We start from the raw sequence: 18,094 nt of genomic DNA, 5'->3' as shown, positions 1-18,094 counted from the left end.
ATTTGTGGGAGCTAAAAATAAATAAATAAATACACAAAAAACTCGGGGGGGCGGGGAGGAAGAAGACATAACAACTATAATTCCTTGAAGTTGATACGACAAGCGAACAGAAAGGACATTGTTGGGAGGGAGAGGGGAGAGGGAGGAGGGAGGGAGGTTTCAGTAATGGGCCACAATATTCAACCACATTGTATACTGACAAAATAAAATAAGTCAAAATAAAAATAAAAACTATATGCTGAAGCAGCTCATGAAAGATGAAATACAAATGGAATATACAATGTTTGAAAAGATGTAATCATGCAACTACAAAAAAAAAAAGTTGCAGAAGAAGAAAAGTTAGAAAACAAGAATTTTCTGAATCTCAAGAATAGTGAGATTTGAATCAGAAAGTAGTATATCCTGGTGGTGAGGAGCTGGACCCTGGGTTCAAGTTCTGGTTTTACTACTTATTAGCTCTGTGATAGTGTATTTTCTCTGTTACTTATTTTTTAAAAAGGTGAAGGTAATAATGGTACCCACCTCACAGACACAGTAAATATGTAATTTATTCTTCATACCCAGTGGGAGGGAGGTGGGTGCTGTTAATTATTTTGCTGGGAAAGCAAACGTAAGTTGGGTTTACACCCAGCTCACAAAGTATGGTCATTCTACTCATAAGATGTTACAAGGATCAAAGAAATTAATACATGTTACTAGCTTAAAGACATGCCTGACATGTAGTTAGTGCTCGGTAAAAGTTAGCTATTACCATTAAGAAGCAACAGAATCTTTATGAAGACTTTAGGAAAAGATGGACAGTTAATTATATGGGAAGAAGTTTACATCTCAGGATGCATCAGGATATAATTGCTTGATTTTTTTTCAACCTTCTTTTTTAATCTTTTTTTAAAAAAAAAATTGAAGTACAACACTCTTAGAAAAGTGTATATATAGCAAGCATGTAGCTCCAAGTGAACACACCAGAAACCACCCAGTAACCTTCACCCAGATCAATAACTATTGCAGAACTCCTGAACCCCCACCCCCACCCTTCCCAATCACTAACTTGTTGCCTCTGTCCCAGGAGTAACCACTTTCCTGACTACCGACCCCATTGCTGAGTTTTGCCTGTTTTTGAAATATATATAAGTGGAGGCCTACTGGCTGTGCTCCTTTGTGTCTGGCTTCTTTTGCTCAACCCTTGGTTAATGTGGTTCATTCATGTTGCTGAACGGAGCAGGAATCTGTTTAATCTCATTGCTGTGTAATGTCCCATTGTGTGGATACACTATGATTTATTTATTGATTCTACTGTTGATGGACATGTGAATAATTTCCAGTTTCTGGCTATTATGAAAAATGCTTCATGACCATTCTTTTCTTTTGGGATGTACAAGTATACTCTGCTGGGTTTTTACTAGATGCAGGAGAGTAACTACTGGGCCATAAGGGGTGTCCAGCTTCGGTAGATGCTGCTGAAGCCAGGGTTGTCGGACCAATTCACCACATCCTCCCACCCTTAGGCATTGTTGGTCTTTATAATTTTAGCCATTCTGGAGGTTACCTCATTATGGGATTTTAAAAACTGCTTGTGAATTTCACCTAATTATAACAGCAACACACTGCTGCCATTTCCTGAGTGCCTACTAAGTGTCAGGCACCGTGCCAGGTGCTACATAGATATTACTTTACTCAGTCCATGTGTGAGCCTTCTGAGTGAGGATTTATTGTCCTCATTTTACAGGCGAGGACCAGAGGGATGAAATAATCTACTCAAGGCCACCAGAGACAGTAAGTGGTGAGGTCAGAACTGGGGCCCAGCTCAGTGTGATTGTGGAACACAAGCCTTCTTCTGACAGCACTGTGGTGTTGACGCTGCAGGGGTCAAGGTGACGGACAGAAAATGGCAGCTGCAGCAGATCAGTAAGGAAGCTCTGAACCCAGCAGCTGCCCTGGGGCTGCCTGTGTGATAAATTCTGGGGAGAGGTGGGGTTGGGGTAGGGTATAAATGCTCTTTTGGTCTCACCACAGGGCACTGTGTGTACTTTCCTCTCCGAGCCATCAGACACCTGCCCTTTGTTCCTGGGGGGACAAGCATTTCAAGGGTGCTGAGCTAGAAAGCTTGAGTGAGCACCTGTCCCAGCAACAACTGAAACTGCAGTAGGATTGTTCCATTCTTTTTTTCCTTCTTTTCTGAAAGAGCATCTGTCCTTTCTTTGAAGATTCCCCCTGGAGTCATTCCAGCAGGGCTAGGGAGGCCTCAGTTTTCTCCCTTTGCCCAGAATGATATTGCTCCCATTACCCTGCTCCTGAGTGAGGGGTTCCTGTCCTTGTCACCCAGAGCTTCAGGAGGAAGTTTTGGAAGTGAGGATCCCATCTGGGAGGAGCCTACTTCCCTGGGGTCTCTCTGAGGCTTGCCACTTGCCTGCCTCCGTCCTCTGTCACAAGTTCGGATATCTTCACAGCACCCACCCCCTCTCCACCACAAGGACCTTCACAATGTTCCCTGAGTACACCCTGTTCTTTCCTGTGTGGCTGGGATATGGCTGAGCCACCTGGAGACTTGCCTTCAACCTCTACAGTCCATCCAGAGGCCTTGAAAAATGAGACAGATCTTTAATCCAGATATTGGTAAACTTTCACACTGTAAAATAAACATAATACCCAAAATGCCTCAAAACAGACAAAATCAACACAACGTATTGAATTATTTATACGGCAAACACCCTTGTAACTCTGCCCAGGTCAAGAAACAGAACATTGCCCACACCCCCATGCCCTGACCCATCACCATCCTGTGTCCTCCAAAAGTATCCATTCACCCACTTGCACAGTAATTGTGTCCTTGAGTTACTTTATATGGTTTTATCACCCAGGCGTGCATCCCGAGACACTCCAGCAGAGTTTTCTTTTCGAGCACATGGAAAAGGTCCTCCACTTCTCTCGTCCTTTCTCTCTCCTCATTGTCCTGCCTGCACAGCCTCCTCCTTCCCTCCTCTGTGCTTTCACACCGCAGCTCCCCTGTGGCTCCCCACCTCCCAAGCCACCTGGCTCATGCTTTCTGGCTTCCCCAGTCTGACTGCCTTTTTCCTCCTGGCAGGAGGTCTTGCAAATCCCAGTGAATACAATTCTCTATCTACCTCATTCTTCATGCCTCACTGTCTTTGTACATGTTCAGGATAACTTGTTTCCTCTTTGATGACTGGAAAATCCATTTCACCCTTCAAGGCCTAGGTTAAATGCCACTTCTTCTATAAACTTTCCTAACTACCTCCACAGGATCTTTCTTTCTTTCTTTCTTTCTTTCTTTCTTTCTTTCTTTCTTTCTTTCTTTCTTTCTTTCTTTCTTTCTTTCTTTCTTTCTTTCTTTCTTTCTTTCTTTCTTTCTTTCTTTCTTTCTTTCTTTCTTTCTTTCTTTCTTTTTTACTTTCTTCTATGTCATCAAAGCACAGTGTAGATGCCTTAATGATGTATTCCTTTGCCTATATGGTAACACTTTGCTCACGTGTCTGTCTGTCTTCCTGGTTGGCGGGGTTGTGAGGTGTCTGGCATCTAGAAGGTGATCAATAACCATCTCTTGAGTGAATAAGGACTATAAAGTCCTATGCAAATTTTTATAATAAAGCTACTGTGTGTGGTGAGCACTTAAAAAAATGATAAATTGGGAAAAGGCAGAAGAAAGTATATTTTTAGTTGCAATTGTCATGTAATAAGCCCACAGGATATATAAAAAAATAGAGTCAGAGGATATGGGGTAAGGAGACACTGGGTATGTTCCATAAAAGATCAAATAATGCCCTAATAGGGACACAAATTTTGAGGTAGGAGAAGATTTTGGTTTTTTTCTTTTTCTTCTGATTAAATGACATTTTATAGTTCAGGAAAATCCTTAAAATATGTCAACCACTTTTTTTTTCTTTTAAAAAAAAACTATTTAATAATATGCATAATGGTTAACAGATATCAAACAGTAAGAAGGGTATGAAATAAAAAGAAAAACGCTTTCTTTTTCACTTCCCTCTTAAAACTCCTTGTCCAGCTGTCTAGAATCTTTTAAAGAAAATTCCTAAGTACTTTTTTAGGGTATCACAAAGCATTTCAGATATGTACTTACCAGTAAAGGGGGTGGTCTAGAGTGTGGACGTTGGCATCAAGCAGATCTGGGTTCTAATCCAATACTTAATACCCGTTTGAGGCAAAAGTTTCTCCAAAATCTTGAGCTAAACTTTGGCTTAATCCCCGTGGATTCTTAAGGATGATAATAGTTCACCTTTTTTTTTCATGCCTTTTTTTCTTGTTGTTGTTGTTTAATCTCTTGGAACACTGGACTGAAAGTCAGAAAACCTGGGTCTTATCCTATTTCAGTTACTAAGTCTCTATGTGATTCTGATAGAATCCTCAATCCCTTCTCAGTGTGGCCTTGGGCACCCCCCAAGCTCTTCTATATGTGGCCTTGGACAGTCTCCCAGGCTCTTTGGGTCTGAACTTCTTCATCTGAAAATAAGCAGGTTCTACTATATCAGTCCTTGTAGCTCCAAAATCTGTGGCTCTTGTGGCTCAGTGATGTAATGAATTTCATGAAGCCACTCTCAGTCTGTGATTCTGCATGGCCTGGAATACGTACACACCCCATGCCCTGACATCGTTCTCGGAGCTGAGCTAGTGAACTTTTCCTTGCCTCAGAAGATTGTTGTGGAATTAATAAATTAATATGAGAACCTCTTTGAACTCTCCATTGTGGAGAAGGATGATATAAAGATAAACCATTGCTTATGATTATTTTTAGAAATTGCCTGAAGGGAGATCAGCAGTGCTGTCTGCAGAAGGCCTGCAGCAATCTTCTTAAACTGGAGCTTGCTTTCTCAGCCAGCCTGCCCCTTGATTTGAAATCTTGGGAGCACATGAGAGAAGAATGATTCTGCTGCTCAGAGTGACAGAAGAATAGAAAATGAGTGGTCCTTCCAGAATATTTATGGGTCACTTTATGTTCCTCAGCACATACAGGGAGGCATGTTGCAAAAAGAAATGTTTAAATCAATACTTGGGATATTTTTTTCAGGGCTCACAGTGATTTAGGTTTTTTAAATATATGTAATGCCATATATCTAGCACACTGGGGGATAGAAAGTCCACTTGGTTCTTTCACCCAGGATGGTAAATCACAAAGCGGTAATAGAGATGTGAAATGGGCATTAAGCAAAAAACAAGCAGGCAGAGATGCATACTTCTGAAGTGTCATAATCTATTTCAGTTTTTAAAATGAATTTGGGTTTTCCCATTGAGCCTAAAATATAGTTTCCCATCTCTAGCTAAGACAAGCTCTTCACAGTGGGTGGGGAGGGGGAGTGTGGATGTGAGGGGTGAGAAGGAGTTGAGGGTGGGAAGCACTGGAGAGAAAAAAAGTACCTTTTAGTAAATCTCGTGCAACGTGAAGTTGGAAATAAAGTTGACTTGTCACAAGCTGCATCAGGCTTGTTTCAAAGGTCTTCTGCAGGCACTTCACAAAAAAAGAAGTCTAAATAGTCAATCAAACTGTGAAAAAATACTTAATATCATTAGTCATCAGGGAAATGCAAATTTAAACCACAGAGATACCACTACCCATCCATTAGAATGGCTAAAATTTAAAAAACTAACGATAGCAAATGTTGGGGGAAGGTAGAACAGTTGGACCTTCCATCCATTGTGGGTAGGTGTGCACATTGGTAAAGTGACTTTGTACCAGTATTCTTGGAATATCATTTGGAGGTATACTAAAGCTGAACATATGCCTATTCTATGGCTCAGCAATTACATTCCTCATATCCTCTAAAAGACATGTAAAAGACTATTTGTATCACCATCATTCATAATAGCCCCAAACGACAAACTGCTCAAATGCCCACCAACAATATGATGGATGAATAATGTGTGGTACATTTACACGCCACACAGCACCGAGAAAGAAGAAACCACTGCCATACACAACAATTTGGATGAATCTCACAAATACAATGTTGAGCAAATTAAGCCAGATTCAAAAGAGCATTTATTGTATCATCTCATTATATGAAGTTCAAACAAACAAAATTAATCTATAGTGATAGAAATAAGACCAGGGTTACTTTTGGAAATGGTATTGATTAGAAGGAGTATGAGAGAACCTTCTGGAGTGCTATAAATGATCTATATTTCAACTTCAGTGGTGGTTACACGTGTGTAAAATATGTAAAAGTTTATCAAGCTTTACACTTTAGATGTGTCCTATTACTATGTTAATCATATATGTTAATCTAGACTCTACTGTTGTTTTCTGGGAAAAGGAGACTTGCTTTTGTCTTCCTGTTATACTGTGAGCTCCTTGGGTATGGGGGGGGTGCTATTAATTTCGTCACTGAATGCACAATGTCTAGGGACACTACATGTCTATTGAAACACTTTGCTAAGTGTTTAGGCCCTGTATTCTACTTTTGGTGAGCACCAGACTGAGGTGAAGATAACGACATTGGACGTATCCTTCTATTATAGAATGAGGAGTTTTTATTTCTCAGGTTGTGTCTCTTATAGCCTCCAGAAAAGGGTGGAGCTGCTCAATTAACCCTTCCTCTTATTATAAATAATAAGTGGAACTAAGGGTTAAATTACCCTTCCACTGGAGACAGTATTTTATTTCAGAAGAGCATGAGCTTTAGAATCAAACAAATGAAGAGCAGACTCCCACTCCCAGCTTTGTCTAAAATGATGTTAATAATATTTACCTTGCAGGGTTGTGATAAGGGTTAAAAATTCTGATTTGGGGAAAACAGTTGGAATAATGTGCCTGGTACATAGTAGGTGCTTGATCTATGTTAATCCCAACATTCTTCTGTTGTCTTCTTTTCCACAATCAGTTTCAAGATGCTAGACTACCTGGCAAAATTTTCAGGAAGTCAAGTTTCTTTGTTGCTCCATAGCCCAACTCCCAATTGCATGGACACTTCCACTGTGAAATTCTGCTTGTTATCTTGCCTGCATAGCACAAAAAAACAATTTCCAATTGTTCTCCGATAATTATTTAAACTCTTAGTGGAGGACAAAGAATCCCTTCAAGGTTATGATGAAGGTCAGGAAGTCCTAAAAGTAAACTTCTATCTTTCCACATCTCTTCATGCATTTCCTCAGAACTTTTATATCTGCTCACTTTAAAGGTTACCCCAAATCATTTATCGGAAACTTTCGGGGCAGTCCATTAACTAAATTCAAGTGCATAGAACATGTCCCAAATCCATCAAGATTAAAAGCTTTAAATCTACATTTATGCCAACCAAGCTTCAAAATCCTTTCCCCATGATTTCCTCATATCTCCCCTAAGATCAATAGTATGTTGTTAAAATGAAATCAGGTAGAAGAAATGAGCTTCTAGTTTTAATTTGAGAGGAAAAGGAAACATTAAACCGTATCTAACTATGAGGTCAATTGTCGTGAGTTTGGATGCTTTTATAATTCTAACGAAGGTTAAAGAAGTTGGGTTAAGGGGAATAAAGAAAATGAGAATCTCATATTAATGGCTCTTGAGGGCTACCCAGTTTTGCTCAGGCCTAAAGGTGAAAGAATAAAGTAAGAAAGGACGACTTCTGAAGATTGATGAGCAATGTGATGTTCTTCTCAAACTTTGTATTCTTAACTCATGTCAATTTTTTTCTTAGCCAGCAATTGCATAGAAACACATTTACCAAATCCTTCTTTATAGAAAACATGTCCTGTTAGGTGCTCTATGAAACCAGCATCCCACGGACAAGGAAGTTTGGACATCCCAGCATACTTTGTCTCCTTCTTGGAGATTTACATTTACATACATGCCATAAAGAAATTCCCTTTGTTAAATCAGTGGCAAATGTCACTATTGTACTTGGTTTTTCAGAGCTTTTTTAAAGAACCTATTCAATTAAAATTATGAACTAGTGCAATTTATACTCAATTGTATTATCTCTACAACTTAAAGTCTGTCATCGATTCCATATGAAACCTATTATTTTACTCTTTCTGTTCATTTTGAGTAAACCTAATATCCCAAATTCAATTATGCAAATAAGGTAAGGTGGTGTTTGCCAATCTCATATCCATTGGAGACATTATCTTATTAGCATAGGTTACTGTGCCTATTTCATGTGTTTAAATTTATTTCAGTGAACACACTATTGACAATTCTACGTGGACTTTCTTACATAGTAAGAAGATCATGGCTTTAGAGTCAGACTGATGAAGATTTCAATTGGAGCCAAGTCACTCCAACTATCTTAGCCTCAGTTTTCCCATCTTTAAAGTCTGGATACTAAAACCTACCTTGAATGGTTGTAAGAATTCAGTGAGATTCTCTCTCTCTTTTTCTATCTATCAATCAATCTATCATCATCTACCTACTTACCTATCAAACAATTTGGCATCATTCTCCATGGCACATATTTATTTAATAAATCTTGGTTTCACTCTCCTTTCTAGTTTGAGTCAATGACCTTCTAAATGTGTCTGTTCCACTCATTTTAATTATCTAATACCTAACACGCAGTGAATCAAAGTTTGCTTTCCCTATAAACAGCCATTACTGAGTACGTACTGGCATGATATTTAAGTGACAAAGGCTTACACTTCTGCCCTTAATGTTTTTCATAATTCTGTGGCTATAACTTGTAAAAGTCATCTTTGTCTTGAAGGTATAAGTGAATTTTGAATATCATGGTTATCTACTGCAGGTTGGTCGATAATTTTCATCTGCAGCTATGGTTTTCTCCATCTCATGTGCAGAAAATGTAGCTGATGAAGATTTGTTTTAATTTTCTGATGAAAAAATGAAAATTTGAGGGGAGTAAAAGAACACAGACTTCACACTTCAGATTGCAACCTACCACCCAAAGGAACAGCACTCATGCCCACTGGGAGCTTATTCTATCCCATCGTCTTTTCAGAGGCGAGCTCTAGACTGTAGCCATGACTTGGGTACCAGGTGAATTGTTTTGAAATAAGTTTTCAATAGTGAATTAAAATCTGATTGGGTTCTTTGCCTCCTCTTTAAATTAGAGAAGACTAAAATATATGCATGTTCTATAGAATGTTTGGTTCAAAAACTTCAAAGACTGGGAAAGTAAGTAGAATGTGTGTGTGTGTGTGTGTGTGTGTGTGTGTGTTTGAGACCCAAGAAAGGATTTGTGCATGTGTGAGTATATGTGTTTGTACACATTGAGAAAGGAAGGCAAACTTGTTTAGGATGGAACATGAGTTTGCTGCTTTGGTTTAAAAGATTATTGCATCACAAATTAAGGCTTTCAAGCTCCCTTTATTTTCCAGTTTGGATCTGTCTTTCAGAAGGCAGGAAAATGCCATATTTTTAAATATCAGAATCTCTATGATAGAAATTTGTTAATATATGACATTATCTTGCAGAAATATCCAAAGATGACATTGTAAATCTAGTCTGAAAATTCTTTTTTGTTGCTGTTGTTTTGGGGTTTTTTTTGCATTCTTCTAGACCAGCACCTAATGTTCCAATGTTTACTCCAAAGATCAAAGCTACTCTTATTTTTTTAAAACTGGCTACTTTCATAACCAAGAAGCTGCTAACGAAAAAACCTGGGCATTAACGGTATTTATCTATAGAAAGATTATCAATAGAAGGAGTTGTCTTAAAGTTCACTTTGTAATGATCTTTCTTCGAGGGATGAAGAAAGGAGAGCAAATATTGTATGAACTATAAGAACTGTTATAGGAAATAACCTTGAATGGATCCATCTTGACTTGATCATACAAATATTTTTGTCAATGTAAGAGAAAGTCTTGAAAGTTGAGAAAACTACTTTATAAGAAAGTAGTATTATAAGAAATGTGGTATATAACAATATGATGAGATAAATTGTAAATTACAAATTTGAACTCAACCTTTAAAAAATATTTATCAGTCTACTAATTGAGGCAGCAGCACTCTCACCAATCAGCAATTCTATTGTGTAACTGCAACAATCAAATTTTGGTCTCCAAAACTTTTACAGCTTAAAAAAGAACCAGAACTCGGAGGTTATTTGATTTCATGTCATAGATCAAGGTTTCTCAACCTAAGCACCATTGACGTTTGAGGCCAGATGTCAATTTGCATTGCAGTATGTTTAGCAGCACTCCTGACCTCTATCCACTAGATGCCAGTAGCAACCGTCCCTCCCCCAATCTGCTCCTGCTCAGTTGTTACAACCAAACATATCTCCAGACATTGCCAAGTGTCTCTTGGAGGCCCAAGCTTGCCCTTGGTTGAAAACCACTGCCTTAAAGTAAGAGAAAATAAGGATAACTCTGTGTGGTTACCCAGAAACAAGAATGTTAACCAAGTAGAAGAGCCCAGTAGTTGATTAATGCAGTAGTCATAAACATTAATTATTTTAAAAAAGGGCTCAACACTGTATCATAAAATTGTACATTGGCCAAACAGCCTGAAAAGGAGAACTAACTACAAACTCACTAATTTCTCAGATAAGGAAACTTTTAGCTGACCTTACTAATTTTTTAATACTTTTAAGTTTTAATAAAATATTCATAAAGCTAATGGTTTAAACTCATCTATCGATCTCTTAATTTCTTATTGAGTTTATCAGTTCTACTTCCATTTCATTCTTTATTTCATTATCAATCTTTTTAATTTTATTTTCTTTATTAATTTTGTGGCTGGCTAGTATGGGGATCTGTATTTGATTTTTTGAACACACTAATCGCAATTATTTAAAAGCTCATGTCTTATAACTTAAATACCTGGATCTCCTACAGTATATCTTTTTTTATTTGTATTTATTTTCTTTTGACCTTTGATTACATCTCATCTTTTAGCATGTCTGGTTATTTTAGACTGAAAGCCAGACATTATTTATAAAAGCTTTGACAATAGTTTAAGGCTGTGGACTATGTTATTTTCATCTAGGGAGGATTTACATCTGCTTCTGTCAAGCAGCTGGTATAGGGAAAGATACCTTTAGTCTAATTGAAGACTGAGTCGATTTGAACCTAGGCTCCAGTCTTTGGTGCACTGATCTATTTCAGTTTTACTTACTCTTAGGGTATATTCCTTTGGGGGTCCCAAATGTAGTTCACAGCTGTCTACCAAGGTCTCTCCCCAACAATGGGCTCTGAACTCAAATTTCTCTCCCATCGTAGGCTGTGCTCCATTCCCAACCCACCTACACTGCCTCAGACTCTGCTTCTCAGATTTTCTGCCTTGGTTCTTGAACTAGAAAATGTCTCCAAAGGACAAGCAAAACCAAATGTTGGGTTCACCCCTCTGAGCAGCCTTCCTTCTGGGATTTTGTCCCCTCAAGTCCTCACTGTCTTAGAAGTTGTCCGGTACCTCCAGACAGATAATTTTATTTTGGTTTGGTTTGCTTTTATATCTATCCATCTATCTATCTATCTATCTATCTATCTATCTATCTATCTATCTATCTATCTATCTATCTATCTATCTATATACTGTGTATGTTTTTGAGGAGACAGTGTGGTTTTGTATGTATTGAGATTAAATTTATGTACAGTGAAATGAACAGATCTCCATAAACTAATACAGCAGTCAGGATATATAACATTTTTATTACCCCAGAAAGTTCTTTCATGACTACTTTTAATCTAGCCCCATTCCACATAGAAAACTACTGTTCTGATTTCTCTTACCATAGATTAACTTTTCCTGCTTTTGAATTTTATATAATGGAATCATATAGCATATACTGTTGTGTCTGCCTTCTTTAATTCAGCATAATATTTTTGAGATTAACATATATTAGTGCAATATAGCAGTTTATTCTTTTCATTGCCAAGTAGTATTTCATTATATGAATATATCAAAATTTGTTATTCCAGTCTCTTTTTTATGGACATTAAATTTGTTTCTAGTATTTGGTTATTGTGAATAAAACAGCAGGGGATATTATTGTAGAAGTCTTTTTGTGGTCAAATATTTTTATTTATCTTGATGGGAGTGGAATTGCTTCTGGCCTTTTGGCTAAGATCAAGTGTTGATGGGTGTGGAGTTGCTGGGTCACAGTATAGATGTGAGTTTAACTCTATAAGGAATACCAAAATACTTAGTTTTCCAAAGTGATTGCAATACATATATTTTAAATATTGCCAACAAACCAATTCAACATTTCAGGACAATGGGAATGGTACTGAAGGTAAGTTAAAATTAGACACTCTTATTGCGATGGGGAATTTTATGTGTCAACTTGCCTGGACTAACGGGATGCCCAGCACCTGGTAAAACATTATTTTGGAGCATGTTTATGAGGGTGTTTCTGGAAGAGATTAGCAGTTGAATCAGTAGGCTGAGTAAAGCAGATGTGGGTTGGCATTGTTTAATCCATTGAGGGTCTGAATAGAACAAAAAGGCAGAATAAGGGTGAATTTGCTCTCTCTTGAGCTGGGATGTCTATCTTCTCTAGCCCTTGGACATCAATGATCCTGATTCTTGGACTTTCAGACTTGGACTGGGACTTACACCATTGGGCCGAAGGTCTTGGGCCTTTGGGCCTGGACTGGAACTACACCACCAGCTTTTCTGGTTCTTCATCTTTCAGTTGGCAGATCATGGGACTTCCCAGCCTCCATAATTGTATGAGCCAATTCCCTATAATAAATCTCTTTCTGCATCTCTCTATATTTATCCTATTGGCTTAATGGAGAACCCTGACTCATACAGGAGTGGGTACCTAACCTCAAAAATGAAAGATACAGACGCAAGTGTTCCCTAATTCAATAAGTGAAACTTTATGATCACAATGTACTTAGCCTAATGATCAGAAGACTGCCAAACTATGTCCTATGTGCTGGCCAAAAGTCAAAAGGTCTTCAATCTAGCACCTGCATTCTAGGTTTTTCTGAGATGAAGTGCATTTTCTTCTGGGTCTATAAAAATTATTAAAATTCTAGAAAATTTAAAAAATGGTGTCTGCACAGTGAGATATCACCTCACACCTGTTGGGATAGCTATTATCAAAAAGACAAGAGAAAATGTATTGATGAGTATGTGGTGAAAAGGGAATTTTTATACATTGCTGGTGGGAATGTAAATGGGCACAGCCATTATGAAAAACAGTGTGTAGGTTCCATGAAAAACTTAAAAATAGAACTACCATATGATCTAGCAATCCCACTTCTGGGCATGTATCTAAAGGAAACCAAATCAGTATGTTTAAGAGATATCTACACTCCATGCTCATTGCAGTATCATTCACAACAGCCAAGATATGGAAACAATCTAAGTGTCCACTGATGGGTGAATGGCTAAAGAAAATGTGGCACAAATATATATGATGAAATATTGTTCAGTATTACAAAAGAAGGAAATCCTGCCATTTGCAACAACATGGATAAAACTGGAGGTAAAGTATCACTTATATTTGGAATCTTTAAAAAAAAAAGTCAAATTCAAAGAAACAGAGAGTAGAATACAAACTTTTTGGGAAATAGGGAGATGTTGGTCAAAGAGTAGCAACTTTCAGTTACAAGAGGAATAAGTTCTGAAGATCTAATGTACAGCCTGGTGACTGTAGTTAATAAAACTGTATTGTATACTTGAAATTTGCTAAGAAAGTAGACCTTACACAAAAAAGGTAATGATGTGAAGTGATGAATGCATTAATTAACTTGATTGTGTTAATCATTTCACAATGGATATGTATATCAAATCATCACATTGTACTCTTTAAATATATACAGTTTCACTTGTCAAATATACCTCAATAAAACTGAAAATAAATAAATAAATAAAATGGTGTCTGGTAGAATTACTAAAACCCCAGATAGCTGCAGAAATTGAAATCCATGAGAAGGACAAGTATTTGGGGGAAGAAAAAAGTTTAAATCTTGATTTTAGTATTGATGGAGGAATTTTTGGTGAAAGAGTTTAAATAGTTTTGAAATCTCTATACTTTTGCTTGTTTTGTCTGTTCCTAAAGGCATTGAAAGCTTTCAAAAGAATTAGCCGTAGTGATTTGTAATTGCAGTTTAAATTGCATAAGGGAATTGAATTAATCAAACTTGTAATCAATGACTAAATGCTTAAGAAAAATAGGCTTTCAAAGTTTCCTTATTAGACATATGAGTCTAATGAATTGAGCATTAAACAAAACACAAATACTAGTTAATGTTCCTTTCCACACACTAAAGATTCACAGGCAGTGAGGAGAGAGCCTGGGATGATTTTAATTCCTGGAATTATTAAACTTGGTCTCACTAAGAATGATAAAGCAATTGAGCCAATAATAATTAGGCATCTACTTCTAAGGAGTGAGTCTTAAGAACTAATTAGTCAATGAGAAATTGTCTCTCATTCTGATATAACAGCCTTGGGGGAGAGGGACAAATGTGGAGTTTTGTGGACTATGAGTTGCTGGAATAACCTTGTGGCCCCCTGAGACCATGGCCCAAGAGACTTCATTAAGTTTCTCTCCAAGGCCCACTACCTCCAACCCAAACATGAGACTGTTCTCCTTGGCCCTGGGTGGAAATTACAGAGGATAGAGTGAGCAATTCCAGTTCTCTGTTCTTGCTCCCTAAATCTTGTGAATCCTTTCTTTTCATAAAAGACAGGAGTCTAGAAGGCATCTATCACTTCCTATGTGGGAGGTTAAGGATGATCAGGAAAGTTGCTTCCCTTGCCCTTAATTTCTCTAGCTGACTTCGAGGCCATCTATATCACACTCTCGCAACATATCAGGAAAAAGTTATTATCCATGAAATAAATTAGTAAAATCCAAACATTTTGGAGGAATTAACCAGCTCTAAGAGTAACTCGAGAGAACTTGTGAAATTTGTTGCTGAAAAATTCTGAGATCATTCTAATTCAGCCAGGGTGATGGTTAACCATCTCTCCTTAGGAAGCATGACTAGGGTGGGATTGTAACTAAAAAAGCTTAAACATCATCATTTGTATCACACTTATGAAGTCAAACATGCTTGCCAGAAGGGGAGCTCAGTGTGGAGTTGCATAATTCCTTGTACTTCCCTATTGACTAGCACTCCTCGGGCTTGAAAATGTAGAATAGTATTTTTTAAATGGATGTATGTTCACTTCTAGGAATCCCTGGATGCTTCTTATTGCCTTTTATCTCTCTCCCCTATCCAAATCCATAGCATTCTTTGCTTTAGGGGAAGGTGGATACAGCATATAATAAGGACATTATTTTTATCTTCAATTTTTAAGAGTTTTGAGTCCATGGCTGGAACTATAGTCCAAAAGCCAAGACAATTTTGATTTGTGAGAACTAAGCATTTGAGATAAAAGGGACTTTTATTTTGATCCTCCAAGAAGGCATAGTTTATAATAAGTTCAGGCTGAGTCTGTAGGACTCAGATCTGAGAGTTAACTCTGGTGTACAGAAAGATATAGGATATCGCACCGGAAGTTCTTTCCCCGGTGAAGAGAGATCCACATTCTACCACTTGCTGAAGAGGATGAGAATTGAAGAGGAGAGAGCAAGAAAATTAGATTGAAGTCAATATTTCTCTGGGGTGTTGAAATCCTGAGAGTGGGGTGGGTGGTAATGTGTCCTCAACGTTGCTTGTCTCTGGGTGCCACGATGTTGCTTCTGGGCTCCTTAAGCCTGCCCATACCTTTCTGTAAGTAGCACCTTCATTAGAGGCCCTTGAACCGTGTGTTAAATAGTGTTTCCTGCCATGGCCCTGAAGGCTGCAAGATCAGATGGGATCTGAGCTCTCAACTAGAGCTACTCGTAGCCTTTTCAAAGGGGGTAATTGCTCTCTAAGGGAATTTATTGAGTCATTTAGTTAGCTAATGAAGAAATGTGTTTAATTGACCAGCTTTTGAGAGTTCATGATGTGGGCCAGTCATCATGCTAGGCAAAATTATGGCCTTCCAAAATCTTATGGATTGAAATTGCAGAGAAATGCTAAGTATACAAAAAACTGCAACTTATGTTGTATGTGTTTTTTTGTTGGAACAAGACAAAATTGTCAGCAATGCAGGCCATGTGGGCCCCCCAAAGCATGGAGTTTTGGAATTAGGTTGTTACCTGGAGCTGTGGAGAGCAAATTCAATCTGTTGGAGTGAGCAGGACTGAAGCCATGTTGGGACCTAAGACCGTACAGTCTCTAAAAGATTTTGAAAGGACAGAGTTTTTTTTCTTGGCATGCATTTCTCTGACTTCTCTCTTTTCCCAAGGTTATTTGATACTTTGAACCTTGGTTATGGGGCAAGCTGACCTTATTTACGTGAATGTTAAGTTGTTTTCCAGCCATCCCGGAGCTGCAGATTTGCATGTACTATCTAAGGGAAACCAAAGAAGACATCAGTAAAGCTATGCTGATTCCACCCCATCCAGCAGGACCCTGAGATAGTAACAAAGACAGGAGCAGAAACCAGACAGGTCTTGGTGAGACTGCACCTGGCCCCTTGCATGTCCCCCTCCCCACTGTTTTTCATTTCCCACATTCCATTCCCTCAGCTCCTCTTTAAAATCCCCTGAAACCGTGAAGTGGGGAGACAGTTCTAGTTTGTCTCCTCAGATGTCTGATAATAAACTTCCTGCCTTGCACCAACATCTGGGACTGACAAGTCTTTTGTTTCTGAGCGGAGAGCAGCAGGACCTGGATGCTGGTAATAAATCAGGGAACAAATGGAAGGCCATTGTGCATACAGATCCTAGATGTGCACAGTAGCTCTACACTGGAAGAGTTGCCTTCTTCAAACATGCAAATCTAATCATGTCACCTCTGCCCCTTAAATCTTGCAGTGTTTCCCAGTTTAATTATGATAAAACTTTAAAAAACTCTCCGCAAGGTTCTGCTTGCTCTGCCTTAACTCTCTACCTTGTTTTGCATCATGTTATGTTCTTTCTGTACTAGCCCCTGGGCTGGCCGGTTAGCTCATTTGGGAGAGTGTGGTGCTGATAACACCAAGGCCATGGGTTCAGATCCCCATACTGGCCAGCTGCAAAAAAAAAATAAGTACCAGCCTCACATGCCCTCTTGAAGTCCTTTGAACTCTCCAGCCACTTTCCTGCCTCAAGGTCTTTTCATATTCTATTCCCTCTGCCTAGAAGCCTTTCCATGCCCTTCTGTGCCTATCAATTTTACTCTTCCTTCAGATCTTAGCTTAAGGATCACTTTCTTGGGAGAGTCTTCCCTGAACTCCCTGACCCAGTTGCATTCCCTGTCAGACACCATCCTGGCACGTTGTACCTCTCCTTCATAGAACTACTTGGAATTTTATGTTTGATTTTGTGATTATTTGATAAATGTCTGTCTTCCTAGAAAACAACAATCACAACAATAACAATAACAGCTAACATATATTAGACGCTTCCTCTGTGCTGGGCCATCTTTCAGGGGCTTTAGATACATTCATTCATTTGATCTTCATAGTGATTTGGTGAGACTGGAACTATTATTACCTACCTCTATTTTATAGGTGAGGAAACCACAGCACCGAGAGGTTAAGTACCTTGACCAAGGTTAAGTAGCCCAGGAGGATGGGGATTACATCTGTTTTCTTGCTCTTAATGGTTGCTATGGACTAAATAGTCTCCCCTGGCTATTCCCCCTGACCCCCCAAATCACCAAATTCATATATTAAAGCCCTGACCCTCAATGTGACTATACTTGGAAGTAGGACTTTCAGGAGGTAATTAGGGTTAAATGAAGTCATGAGGATGAGGTCTTAATCCGATAGGATTGGTGGCCTTATGAAAAGAGGAAGAACGAGATCTCTCTCTCTCTCCCCACCATGTGAGAACATGGCAAGAAAGCAGTCATTTGCAACCCAGTAGGAGAGCCCTCACCAGAACCCAACCATGCTGGCACCCTGACCTCAGGCTTACAGCCTCCAGAACTGTGGGGAAATAAATTTCTGTGTTTTAAGCCACCGGGTCCATAGTGTTTTGTTATGGCAGCCCACACAAAGTAAAATAAATACCCAACAGCACTGTACCGAGAGCATAGCAAACCCTCAATTATCATTTATTGGTACTTGATTTAAGATATTTGAGGTGAATCTCAGAGAATCAGTGCTGGACATTAGGTTCCAGTGGTTGGTGCTAGATGGGAGGAACGTATGGGAGCAGGAGTAGGTTGAGAGACAGGTTGGGAAGAGCAAGACAAAAGAATCCAG

General features: G+C 38.6%; 1 non-coding gene across 1 annotated transcript; it reads left to right on the top strand.

The window, feature by feature from the left end:
- Positions 1 to 16,840: 16,840 nt before the first annotated feature.
- On the top strand, positions 16,841 to 16,914 carry TRNAI-GAU (transfer RNA isoleucine (anticodon GAU)). Its single transcript has one exon. It is a non-coding gene; the product is annotated as a tRNA-Ile (tRNA).
- The last annotated feature ends 1,180 nt before the right edge of the window (positions 16,915 to 18,094 follow it).

Source organism: Cynocephalus volans, chromosome 11 (genome assembly GCF_027409185.1).
Source record: "Cynocephalus volans isolate mCynVol1 chromosome 11, mCynVol1.pri, whole genome shotgun sequence".
In the NCBI taxonomy this organism is placed as follows: domain Eukaryota; kingdom Metazoa; phylum Chordata; class Mammalia; order Dermoptera; family Cynocephalidae; genus Cynocephalus; species Cynocephalus volans.
The sequence above is the reverse complement of the archived record's forward strand: the minus strand, read 5'-3'. Positions and strand labels throughout refer to the sequence as shown.